The sequence below is a fragment of the Equus quagga genome, chromosome 17, assembly GCF_021613505.1.
Source record: "Equus quagga isolate Etosha38 chromosome 17, UCLA_HA_Equagga_1.0, whole genome shotgun sequence".
Classification (NCBI taxonomy): Eukaryota; Metazoa; Chordata; class Mammalia; order Perissodactyla; family Equidae; genus Equus; species Equus quagga.
Window position 1 is genome coordinate 50,754,100 of NC_060283.1, and position 12,991 is coordinate 50,767,090.

The 12,991-nt window shown below is 46.0% G+C and overlaps 1 long non-coding RNA gene across 1 annotated transcript; it reads right to left on the minus strand.

Annotated features, from left to right (window-relative positions):
* Nucleotides 1–4,554: 4,554 nt before the first annotated feature.
* Nucleotides 4,555–12,176, minus strand: LOC124228598 (uncharacterized). Its single transcript, XR_006885740.1, has 3 exons — nt 12,087–12,176; nt 5,385–5,600; nt 4,555–5,141 (listed from the first exon to the last, which is right to left on the minus strand). It is a non-coding gene; the product is annotated as an uncharacterized LOC124228598 (long non-coding RNA).
* Between the last annotated feature and the right edge of the window lie 815 nt (nt 12,177–12,991).

Sequence of the window (12,991 nt, forward strand, 5' to 3'; positions counted from 1 at the left end):
CGGGGTTGGGCAGAGGGAGAAGCGAGACTGTGATGCAGGCGCGACAAAGCCTCGGTCAGCGCTGGAGCCTCGAGCTCTGGAGGGAGTTTTGCCCACCGGAAGATCCCTTGCTGGGTTGAAATGACCCGACATTTGCCCCCTGCCTCACTCAGTCTCCAGATATGCGGGCAGCTGCTAGAAGGAAAGAGTGTGTTCTCTGGAGCTGACTCCGAAGGAGCTGATGGTTGGAGGCTGTCTGCTGATTCCACTCCCCACAGCCAGGCAGCAAGCCTTTCCACGAAGGGGACCCTGGGTGGTGCATCTCCATGTTTACTGCGGGACATCTGGCAGATGAGGAAACTGAGGCCAAAGTCACAGTCATCGAGTGGTGGAGCTAGGAGTCCAGCTGTGCTTCTGTCTTCAGCTTTACCTCCATCTTCCTCTATGCATCCCACCGTGGCCCAGTGCTACCCCAGGAGAAGGCCCCAGGCAGAGCCACTCCGTTGAGAAGAGCTCCCATAGAGAAAATGTTACTACATGGCCAGTAAGCAATCAGAAACGTACCCATCAGGGTCAATGGCATTCGCTGGGGCATCAGAAAGGCAGGACCCAGAATGCCCCTACTTACCCACTCCATCCTGCCCTCTGCACCCCAGGACTTGTACCCACAGGGTCTCTGATGCTCCCATATTCCCTGTATGCTAGGATATCACACCTGGTTCATGCCTCCATCACAACACGGCCTGCCCCACTGTCCTCACATGTCCACCATCTGCCTTCCCCCTGCACAATCAGTCCCTCCATAGCACCAGCGCTGCCCCAGTCATCTCTTCATTATAGCTTTGCATCATTTTCCTTTTAGTCTCAAAAGACAAGCAAGATCACACCAGTTGGCTTTGGAAATAAAGTGATCAAATTCAGCTCAACAATTTACCCACTGTGGGACTTTGGGCACATACTAGCCTGTCTGTGCCTCGATTTCCCATGAGGATAAGAATACATACTCCACTGAGCTGTAAGGAGGATTGAATAGCGTGGTGAAGACACAGAGCAGGGTCAGTGTCTGAAAGATACCGGGCTCTCACCCCCCAGTACGGCCATGATAGTTTTAAGTGAAGAATTCAGGGTGAGGATCAAGCCTTCTTGCAGTGAATGAAGGCAACCAGGACTGAAAGACAATTCCTAGGGGACCAGAGGCATCTATGCGTCATCACCCAGGGGAGGGGGTGCATTTCCTTGGGCCTTTATGTTTAAAAGGAGACAGTTTAGGGGCCGGCCCAGTGGTACAGCGGTCATATTCGCATGTTTTGCTTCCGTGGCCCGGGGTTTGCTGACCAGGATCCCTGGTGCAGACACGGCACCACTTGGCAAGCCATGCTGTGGCAGGCGTCCCACATATAAAGTAGAGGAAGATGAGCACAGATGTTAGCTCAGGGCCAGTCTTCCTCAGCAAAAAGAGGAGGATTGGAGGCAGATGTTAGCTCAGGGTTAATCTTCCTAAAAAATAATAATAATAATTAAAAATAAAAAATAAATAAAATAAATAAAAGGAGACAATTTAAAGAAAAGTATTAAGTAAATTGTAGTCTGGCTGGTACATAGATATGGCAAAATCCGTGAAGGAACCTGGGAATGATGGCTTTGGGGAAAGCACGGCCTATGCCTGGGACATTATTGAGCCCATCCATGCTTTGCGGGGAGAAGCGAGGCATAGAGAGGGCAGTAGGGCCGCTGCCCCAGAGGACAGCGGCAGGCGAGTCCAGCTGAACATTCGTTCCTTCCAGCCCAGGGACCCCCTGCCTGGTGAGGAGTTCCAGAGGGCTCCTGGAGATATGCATGGAAGGGAGACTCCTCCAGCCTGGGACTCCCGTCTGGCATCCCCTCATCTTCTTCATTCCTTCCAACCAACGAGGGTGTGCTGGCAACGGTGCTGGAAGAAGGGTCAGAAGGCCTAAATTCTGGGATGACGAGCTTATTTGTTTTGTGTTCTTAAGCAGGTCACTTCCCCGCTTGCTGCCTCAGTTTCCCCACATGACAGCGGGGATGGGAACGGGTGAGCTCTAAAGTTCAGCGCAGGTCCCACTCCTTTAACGATTGTGGGGAATCCTCAAAGCCAGCAGAGGGCGCCAGACCCTAAGCGGCAGATTCGAGGCAACCTTCAGACCATCCAGTAGAGGGCGCAAAGGGCCCCAGTGAGACCCGACAAGTGATAGCTTCCGACAGAGAGAGGGTACCCAAGGGACCGACTGGAGGGACGGGACTACTCAGGAGAAAGAGCTCCGTGTAGGGACAGGGCGGGCGGTGTCCCAGCCTGGCTCTGGCTCTGGCTCTGGGCGAGGCACTTTACCTCTCCGGGCTAAAAGCAATTAGAGACCAGCTGTATTTAAAAGCAACATTCCACTGCAGCACCGCCTTCCCTTGGGGGCCTCCGTTGTGGTGGGGGATGAAGATTAGACCGCCTCTCTCTCTCTCAAGAAATGTAGCATCATGGGAAACTATCACGTTCTACAGCTGACTAAAATGCATTATTTTTACCTCACCTAAGTTCAAAATTAATTTGTCATTTCAAGATGTTTAAACAAGACAGCTCATTAAGCACATGACTGGTAATAGTAAAAGAAAAAAAAACTACAAACAACCTGAATATCCATCAATAGAGAAATAATTACCTAGATCATAGCAAATACTTATCATAAAATATAAGCTCTCTACATATACTGATGGAGTCAAGACACTCTATTTGTGAAGAAAACAAGAACCATGCATCAGCATAAATCCTATAAATAAGTAAATTTCTGGAAGGAAACGCAAGAAACTGTTAAAAGTTGCTGCCTTTGGGACAATGAGAAGGGAGATTTACTTTTCAATTTTATACCTCTCTATACTGCTTTGAAAATTTCTAACAATGTACGTGTATTATTATTTTTTAAATGTTAACAGAGATTAGCTGGTGGGAAGATTATGGACAATTTTTATTTGCTTTATCTTTATGCTTTACATTTTTTTAACAAAAATGCTTGGTTATTTTGAATGGATACAAATTATAAGGTTCAAAAAATCAGGACAATATAAAAAAATATGCATGAAATCTGAGTCCCACCTTGTTCCCATCTACCCACTCTCTCACCTCCCCATCCCCCAGCCCATTTTCTGCCAGATCCTACAGGTAACCGCTTTTATCGTTTCATGTATCCTGCCAGTGTTTCTTTGTGCAGAATCAAGCAATATAAATGTATATTCTAGTCCCCCTTTCTTATACAAAAGATAGCATCTTGCTTTTTCCATTTAACAATGTGTCCTGGATATCTTCACTAAAAAAAATCTTTCCCATCTTCCTCCTCTGCCCTTTTCCAATGTAAGTATTTAGGGCTACAAATTTCCCCGTCAGCACAGCTTTAACTGTTTTAGGCACGTGGAAATCAAGGCTCGAAGAAAGTAAGTGATCTGCTGAAAGTCATACCACTAGTGTGGCGCCGTCTCTAGACAGAGCGGGAGCTCTGTGGATGCCCAGACTCTTCTCAAAGGTCCTCTGAGGCCTCTAGGTGAACTAGGACTTCTCAGGACAGATGTCCACTCAAGTTTGCATGCTACCCAGGGCCGTTATAGGAGAAAACTTGAATTTGGCCTATTATTGGCATTTAAACATATGCAGCTGGTGAACTGGGCTTTCCTAAAGAAGGTAGAACGGGGAAGGGCATGGGTGGGAATCCTAATGGGCCCCTGAGGCAAAGTTAAAGAAATCTGGAGCCAGCCCTCATGGCCTAGTGCTTAAAATTCAGTGCTGTCAATGCTCGGCAGCCCAGGTGCAGTTCCTGGAATGACACCACTCCTCTATCTGTTGCCATGCAGTGGCAACGGCTCACATGGAAGACCTGGAACGACTTACAACTCTGATATACTACCATGCACTGGGGCTTTGGGGAGGGGAAAAAAAGAGGAAGATTGGCAAAAGGTGTTAGCTCAGTGTGAATCTTTCCCTGCAAAAAAAAAAAAAAAAAGAAAGAAAAGGAATCTGGTAGAGGAGACTGGACTGGGCAGCAGGGCTGGGATGTTGGAGGATGCTGTGAATCCAGGTGGGAAGTGAGGCTGTTCTTGAGAATCATCCAGTCCCCACTCCACACTCTGAGGCTCTGGGAAGGAGATGGCTGTGATAGAAGAGAATAAAGGTATCAGTAAGGGCCAGCAGCTCAACTGTGGGTGCCCCTTTTGAAATAGCTAGTATGCTGATCTGAAGAAGTAGATGCACAGGGCAGGAGAACATTGGGACTGCAGCCAGCATGACAGATCTAACTATGTGTGGAACATGCTCAAACTCCTAGGAGGAACTAGGGGGAGGAGGTTACCCCATGGGAAAATAGCAGGTCTTTGTGCTAATCAAAGGGGTATCACTTTGAGCTCCAGGATCTCGGCATATCAGCTGCAAATGCAATGCATTTACTATGATCAGCAGGTGAGGTTTGAATATGCACAGCTCATATTGGTTTATTTTTGTCGTTTTTTATTTTATTTTCAATCAGCATCACAACCTGCATAGCAGACATTACTATTCTCATTTAATACACAAGAGCACTGAGACTCAGTGTTCCAGGCTCATACATGAACAAGAAACAACCACCTCATTTCCTGCCTGATTTCTTTTCAATCCAGGTGCACGTAATTGACTTGATGGATTGCACGCCTCCCAGAGATCCTGGGTTTGCCAATGGATACATGATTGGGTGAAGTTTGGGTGGTACTTTCTTAAGAGGGCATGTGTGCATCTTATTAGGCACTGGCTTTTCGGAGATTGTAACATAGCACAGAGGGTGTGTGTGAATATTGGGCAGTAAAGGGGAGGACTGTAATTGTGGTTGTTCTGCAATGTCCGTTCTATTCCTCATTTTGTAGTAGCCAGGCAATTGGGAGAGTTGACCTCAGTCAAAGATGAGCCCTGATTAGTCTGAGTCAAACCTGTATTCTTCCAGTGATTGGGATTGGTTTGGAACGAGCATGTGGCTCAGTGTGGGAGAAATTCGCCAAATGCTCTGGAAGATGTTTCTTTTTCTTAGAAGAAAGTACAGGGAAAGATGGTCCCTTTTCTCCTGGATGTTGGGCATCAACAAGGGGTCCAGAACTGCTGCTGCTGTCTTTGTACTTGGAGCTGGCACCCGAGGAGATCACAGCTAGGAGAATCAAGGGAAAATATATCAGAGCCACTGGACTAAATCAACTGGAAGCCCAGCCTGCCCTGGGATGTCCTGTCAAGTGAATCAATCAATCACCATCTTGTTTAAACCAGTTTGAACTGATTTCTATTACTGGTGCCTGAAATTATCCTGGCCGTACAGCCTGTCCTCTGAGAAATTTAAACTCGGTTAATTCAGGGGCCCCTCGCTAGGGTTGTGTCTAAGTTCCTGGGTACTTACATAAGGCTGGGTTTGGGGTGTGAGAGCGGGTATTTGTTCCTCAGTCATCATCCGTCCATACTGACTTCCACCCAGGCAACCATCAAACCCTGTGATCCTCAGTTGATGCACCATACGGGTTGTTCTTGTGCTGTTCTTCATTCCCGTCGGCTCTCTCTCTCTCTTCTGTCCCACTTTGTGGCACACAATAAACATTCTTGCTGCATGGGTGCTATACTGGGTCAAAGGAAACATCATATGATTTTCAAAGACTTGGTCTCCTCCTGCATTGCTCTTGGGTGCCAGGATCATTCTGCTGCTCCCTTACCTTGCTGGACCTGGGGAAACTCTGTAAGGTGATCTAAGGACCTATCTCCCCACATACACCATATAACCCTTTCTACTCTGGATTCTATCCAGCAAGTGAGGCACAGACCGCCTCTGCTCTCAGATCCTACAAACCAGCCAGTGGGAGAGGGCAGGGCTCTCCTTCCTCAGGGACCCACATCTGCTCACTCTTGCTTCCCAACTGTTCCTTCTCTTCCTGCCAAACCAAGAGAGCTTTATGTCCTCTTGGGGTCTTAGGGCTGGAGAAGTCTCATTCTAATTCATATTTATTCTCCTAAATCTTTTGTGCTTTTCTGTTTTTCCCACCTATTCTGTTGTTTCTTTTTCTCTCATTTCTTCCTTCTTTTATGACTAATTCTGTTTCTATTCTTTTAGTACTTTTTCCAGACATTACAGCATGCATGATTAATATGTCAACATCTAAAGTTAATCAAAACCTTTTCCTCTTCCCAGATAATACAAGGATTTTCAAATACTTTAAATTCTCCATTTTTCACCACCCCTGGTTTATATATTATGGTTGGCAGTATTTTAATTCTAACCCCACAGGACATTACAATTCTTGTGTTTGTTTTGCAACTATGATTCATTTAGACTGGTCTACATTTTTGCCACTCTCTTTGTTGCCTATACCTTCTCAGGTCTCAGATATACTACGTCAGATCACTTTCCTTCTTTCTGAAGCGTATTCTCTAGAAATTTCCTTTACTGAGGTGATGAACTGTCTGTTTTCATTTGTCATAAAATACATTTTTTATCTTCTTTGTAAATTTTCTTTGCCTATAACATTATAAGTTGGAAGTCACTTTCTCTCGGTACACTGAAGATGGTCTCCTGTCTTCTGGGTTTCCATTTTCCATTGACAAGTCAGCTATTAAATGGTCATTTCTTTGAAAGTAATCTCTTTTTTTTCCCGGTTGCTTTCAAATTTTCTCTCTGTCTTTGGCTTTCTCTGCTTCTCAGCACGATGTTTCTCTGTTGTGGGCTTCTTTTGTTTATCCTCTTGGGGATTCATAGGCTTCTTGAATTTAGGGAATGTTATTATTGATCGACTCCAGAAAATATCACCAATCTCTTCAAATGGTGTTTCTGGCCCCTTGTCTCTCTACTCTCCTTCTGAGACTCTATTTAAATATGTTTTAGAGTTTTGTGCTCTAACCTCTAAGTCTCTTACTCTTTCATATGTACTTTACATGTTTTTTAACTTTCTGTGTTACACTCTGGGTAACTTCTTAGCTAACATTCAGCTTTCTCTTCAGCTGCATATAATCTGTTGTTGAATTCATTTATTAAGTTTTAACTTTCACTTGTGTATTTTTCATTTCTAGAAGTTCTGTTTGCTTTTTAAAAAAATCTTTTATGCTACTTTTTATAGTTTCTTAGTCGCTCCATTCTTTTTCAAACTTCTCTCCTATTTTATGAACACAATAAGCATTTGTTATATATCAAGTGTCTAATAATTCTAGTTTCTGGAGTTTTTACAGGTTTATTCCTGCTACCCATCTTTTCTGCTGACTCTTACCATTTCTAGTTTCCTTGTATATCTAATTATTTTCTATGTGCTGGATGCTGTTGAGATAATTTATGGCTTTGGAAGAGGTGATTTTCTCCAGAGAACGTCTGTGTTTGCTTCTGCCAGGCACATGGGGTCATTACTGATTTGGGACCACTTTCAGCCAAGTTCAAGGTTGACACTCTCTGAACCATGCGGGTTGGAAAACCTTCACTGTAAATCTGTGTAAGAGCTCGTTTGCTTCTGGATTACACCTACTCTGAGGCTGTGGTCCTGTGAGATCCCAGCTTTCTGTAGATGGGATCTCCTATCATACTCCCAACGTCATATTCCCAACCTGTGTGGGTCCTAGGCCCCCATCACCCCACACGGCTCTTGCTAGAATTGGAAGATGCCCTAGATCAAAGCCACTTCTTTTCTCACTAACTTCACTGTGTGCCCATTTTCCTTTCAGTTGGACCTAGTATTTACTGTCTTGTCTTTTCAGTGTTTGTTTTTTTTCCCTGAGGAAGATTAGCCCTGAGCTAACATCTGCCAATCCTCCTCTTTTTGCTGAGGAAGACTGGCCCTGAGCTAACATCTTTGCCCATCTTCCTCCACTTTATATGTGGGACGCCTACTACAGCATGCCATGTCTGCAACCGGGATCCGAACCAGTGAACCCCAGGCCACCGAAGCAGAACGTGTGTACTTAACCTCTGTGCCACCAGGCTGGCCCCTTTTCAGTGCTTTTAAGAAGATGCTCTTTATACTTTATCCAGCATTTTTAGTTGTTTTTACTGGAATATGTTTTCCGAATAACCTAGCCTGCCAAAACTCCCAAAGCTTTTGTTTAAGCCAAAGGTAGTCTCTTTCCTCCCAGAATATCTCACTTTTGAAACTCAAAAGCCAGAAGATGCTCTTCTTTGCACTGTATCATTTCTTCCCTGAGGCCACAAACAAGGAAACTCCAAGCTTGAGTGAGAACAAGGCTTTAGGGTACAAGGAAGTACCCCTTAATCTGGTTATTATTTCAGAGTATTATCCCACTGCATGTGGGAACTGCTTAACCTGGTGCCCAGCACATAGTTAGGGTAAATAGTAAATAGTTGCTGTTGTCATGATTATTATTTCTCTATCCAAACTCACTTTCTACAGGAAGCTTGCCTTCATTAATCTCATCCCATTCCAATTCTTCTTTTACTGTATTTTCTCCAAGTAGCATTTTGCCCTGTTGATTTACTCTAATTGCTTTTTCAAATGTGCACTTTTTCTTGGGAAAGTGTAGTGACTGCATTTCACACCCAGAAGCGTTTAAAGGTGTCTAAGTCTTGTCTCTTTGTCAACTCTCTTATCAGAACTCTTTCAGCTGCAGGTGACAGAAGACTCAATTCAAACTGCATTAAACAAACAAACAAAAAAAGATTCTATTGGTTAATGTAACTGAAAAACCCAGTGGCAAGTCTTCAGGTACAGTTTGAGCCAGGGGCTCATTGACTATCAGGAGGACCTGGTCTTTCTCATCATATTAAAGTTCTTTTGCCCTCTGTTTTCTCTTCATTCTTAGGCAGCTCCACTCTGCATGGTAGCAGAATTTCCACATACATCCTCACAGCTCCAAATTCAGTGGGAAAGAGTTTCCATGAGCTCCAGCAAAAATTCGAGATTCACCCCTATTGGACTCATCCAGTTAATGCTGTCCTCACCATGGCCAGAGGAATTTGACGTCCTGATTGACTAAGTCTGACTCAGAGGTATAGTTCCTGGAAGCCACAGTTAAGCTTCTCTGAAAATCATGTACTCTGAGATTAGAGGAATTGTGGTTCTCTGAAAGAAAATTTGAGGGTTCTCCAAAAGAGGTGTAAAATGGATACTGAGTACACAAAACACCGTGTGTCCACTTTAATCTCCAACAGCTCACAGAACGAGGTTCGGTGATGGGGCCTCGGGACAGACTACCTCACATTAACAAGGTGCTGGTTCTGTCCAGGTCCTCGGGACACAGGCAGAGATGCCGCTCAGCTTCAGCCACACACAGACACGATGGGAGCTGGATGTCTGCGTAACCGACATGAGGGCTGCTCTCACAGCCTCCAACCACTCTGGTATAGGGGACACCGTTTGTGACTTATCAGTCATGGGTCTCCTCCAGGCTACCCCCTCAGCCTCCGTAAGCTGTTTTTCTCCCTCTGATATAAAAATAACACTTAAACAGGATCCTGACCCCATGTCCGAGACAAACTGGCTAACCAGAGACGACAGCCAAGTTCACCCTGGGGTCAGGGTGCAGTGTCCTTATTACAACCCAGTTTTGAGAGCGAGCCAAGAAGTAGGGTTTCAAGAAATATGATACCCTAACCAGAGACTAAAATCAAACACCCAAGGAGTATCTATTTCCCAACCAAAGCCAGTACTTTCTGCTGATTCGCCCTGCCAAAGAGGATGAGTAGGGCCGGGCTGGCTGCAAGAGCAGGTGCGGAGCTCTGAGAGGCCAAGGGCAAGGGCAGGACAGAGAGCTCCTTTTTACGACTAGAATGTCACAATGGCCTTAGTGTTGAGAGCAGCCCTGTGTCTGCCCTCCGTCCCACCCTTGAAGCCACCATGGGCTGGCTATTGAAGAGTCAGGGCCTTGCAGCTGGAGGTGTAGGGGGCCTGGAAGCAGGTGGCAAGGTAACAATTATAGGAACCACTTACTGAGCATATTGCACATGCCAGGCCTGTCCTTTATTGACGTTAAGCTCAGTGGTTAAGAGTGTGGCACTGGAGTCCAGAAGCACTGGGTTTGACTCTCGGCTCCATCTCACCAGCTTTGAGATTTTGATCGAGTTACTAAATCTCTTTGGGCCTCAATTTTTTCATCTGTAAAATTATACTAATGAAAGTATTGACAGCTAGAGTGGTGAGGGATCATGTGGGATACTGCACACACCGTGTTTTGGAGTGTCTGGTAGATATTAAGCAATATATCATCATATACATATGTAATTTCGAACCCTACTCCCATGCTGCAAAGTAAATACATTAGTTAGCAAGAGGTTTGGCTACTGTAGCAAAGGTTCGATTTGTCAGTGACTTGAGCAAGCTAGAAGTTTATTTCTATTTCTAACATAACAGTCCAGAGGTAGGCAGGCCAGCATGCGAGTCGGGGAGCTTCTATCATTTTCAACTTGCATCTCCCACCCTTAGGTTCAAGTGGCTGCTCCAGCTCCTGCCATCATATCATAATTCCAGTCAGTAGGAAGGGGAAGATTTGCCCCTTCCTTGTAAGGGCACCCTTGAAGTTTGCATATAATGTTGCTGTTCAGATCCCATTGGCCAAGCTTAGTCACATGGCCATACAATCTGCAAAGGAAGCTGGGAAATATAATCTTGCCCTTAGCTAATATATGGGGAGATTTACCAGTAGAGGAAGAAGGAGAGAACAGACATGCTCTGCCAGAGCCCACCGTCTGGCCACCCCTCACAAGGAACGCATTTAGCATCTGTCAAAGGGGAACAAGTCAGGGTTCCATCCAGACACAGCACAGCTCAGAGCCCTGGATCTCTGAGGGACCAGGTGTGGGTGGGCTCCTCATGCTCTGGAGACCGATAAGCCAAAAGGCAGGTAGTCTGGCCCTCCCACTCCCCATAGACACCAGTGGAGGAGGAACAGGATAAATAAACTTGGTTACAATCCATGGCAATCCCCCGGCAGTCACTGGATCTCAGCAATTACTAAGCCCAGTTGAGCAGGAATTGCAAAGCCTCTTGCCGGCAGTGGAGTAAGTTCTTGGGCTGCACATCTGGCCACCCCTGGTTCTGCTCTCTGGGGGGACCTCTCCTTCCTACTCTCCTATGTGACCTCTGTCGTGGCCTCCTGGGAAGTTATTCCTTACCCACGATCCTCTGGGGCTGCACCAGAGACCACATCCGTCCTAGCAGACCTTACAACTTTCACCACCTTCTTCCTGCTGGTGCAGATCTGGGGTGCTGGGGGTAACTGCGGGGGCCAAACCAGGCTTTGTGGACCAGGTTTGTGGTTTCTTTGCCAGTACAACATCCTCGAAATCTTAGAAGGCTCCTGATTGTTCCCATGTTTGAGCAACCACAGCCAATGGTGTCGTAGAAACGCAATCTTCACGCTTGAATACTCTGGACTTAGTGACCTTTCTATTCTCCCTCCAACTGCCGGTGGTTCTCTTCAAGCCACCTGAAAAATTAATCTTGGCTTTGAAGGGACTGCCCCTATTCTGCCCGCTGGTTTGGCTCCCACTGTCTCTAAACAGATGTGCTTGAGAAAGGTGTGGGACCACAGGAACAGCCCTTGCTAAGGCCGCCTCTTGCAAACCACGTCTTACCACCAGCCTGAGCGCATTCGCTTGCAGGACTTGGCTAGTAGCGGGAAGCAGCAGCCGTCACGCCAACTGTCTGAGTGCTTCCTTTTCTGTGAGGTACAGGCTCTGTTAGCAAGACACCATAGATGACAGATGCGCCTTATGTTTTGCTATGACATAACATTGGCCACCAGCTTACCGGCATACAATATTTTTCTTTGCTACCTGCTGTTCAGTCTCTGAACCAATACCACTTGTTTAAGCCTTTAAAGCAGAGCCACTTCCAGAGCCAAATTCTGCGTTAGTTAGGATGCCTGTTTGGTTGCTGTAACAAAACCCAATTTAAGAATGACTTAAGCAAGAAAGTTTATTTCTCTCTCATACAGCACTCTGTAGACAGTCTAAACCTGGTAGGGTGACTCTGAAACTCTTAACAAGCATCCTTCAAGATACAAGATACAAGATACAAGATAGCTACAAGATACAAGATACAAGATAGCTGCTCTACCTCCTGCCATCACATTCGCATTCCAGCCAGCAGAAAGGGAAAAGAAAGGGGGGAACTCACACCTCTTTCTTTTAAGGCCTGATGTGGAAGTTCTTCACATCACTCTCCCTCACGTGGCATCAGCCAAATTTAGTCACGGGGCCATATTTAGCTGTAAGGAAGATTGGGAATGTAAGTCTTTATTATAGGCAGCTATTCCAAGCAATTCAAGGAAGGAGAGAAAAATAGATACCGGGAGGCAACTGGCAAACTCTGACACAGGATGTTTTTATCCTCGTTTTACGTTCTTGGAAACAGGCTCAGAGAAAACAATCAACACTTTCCAAGGTCATATGGCAAGCAAACTTCAGAGCCTGAATTTAATCAGGCCCAACTGACCCCTAAACAGGCTTTCCATCTCATCCGGCCAACATATTTCGGTCAGCAACGTGCCCACTGTTTACTTAGAGATAAAACATGTTCGAACGTGAATAGTTATGTAAATGCCAGCCCGGGGTACACTGAGACGTGTGCACGGAACGTGAGATCCATGCAGTGAGGGTGACACAATCAGGGAAGGCTTTCTGAAAGAGGAGCCCCCGCTGCTGGCCCTGCAGGTGGAACATGTCTGGGCGGGGAGGGGAGAACTGAGCGTCTCAGGAAAGGCCATGTGTGAGCTGAGTCTGTTCTGTGTCTGGCGGTGGGGGCTTTCCAGGCCTGACGCATTGCCTGTCTCCGGGATGGTTCACTTGATCTTTCCACCTTTGAACTGTCCCATGAGCTGTGCCTTAGAAGGCCCATCATCTGGGACCAGGCAGGAACAGGCCACAGGGATGCTGTGGAAGGAGGGCTGCATTCACCCACGCACTAGCCAAGATACACAGGGCAAAGCTGAATTCCTTCCCACCCTCCCCAGAGACAGGACAAGGGCTCTGAGGATGATGGAAAATATGTTCAATAAATTCAGTGAGAAATCCAGTAATTCATT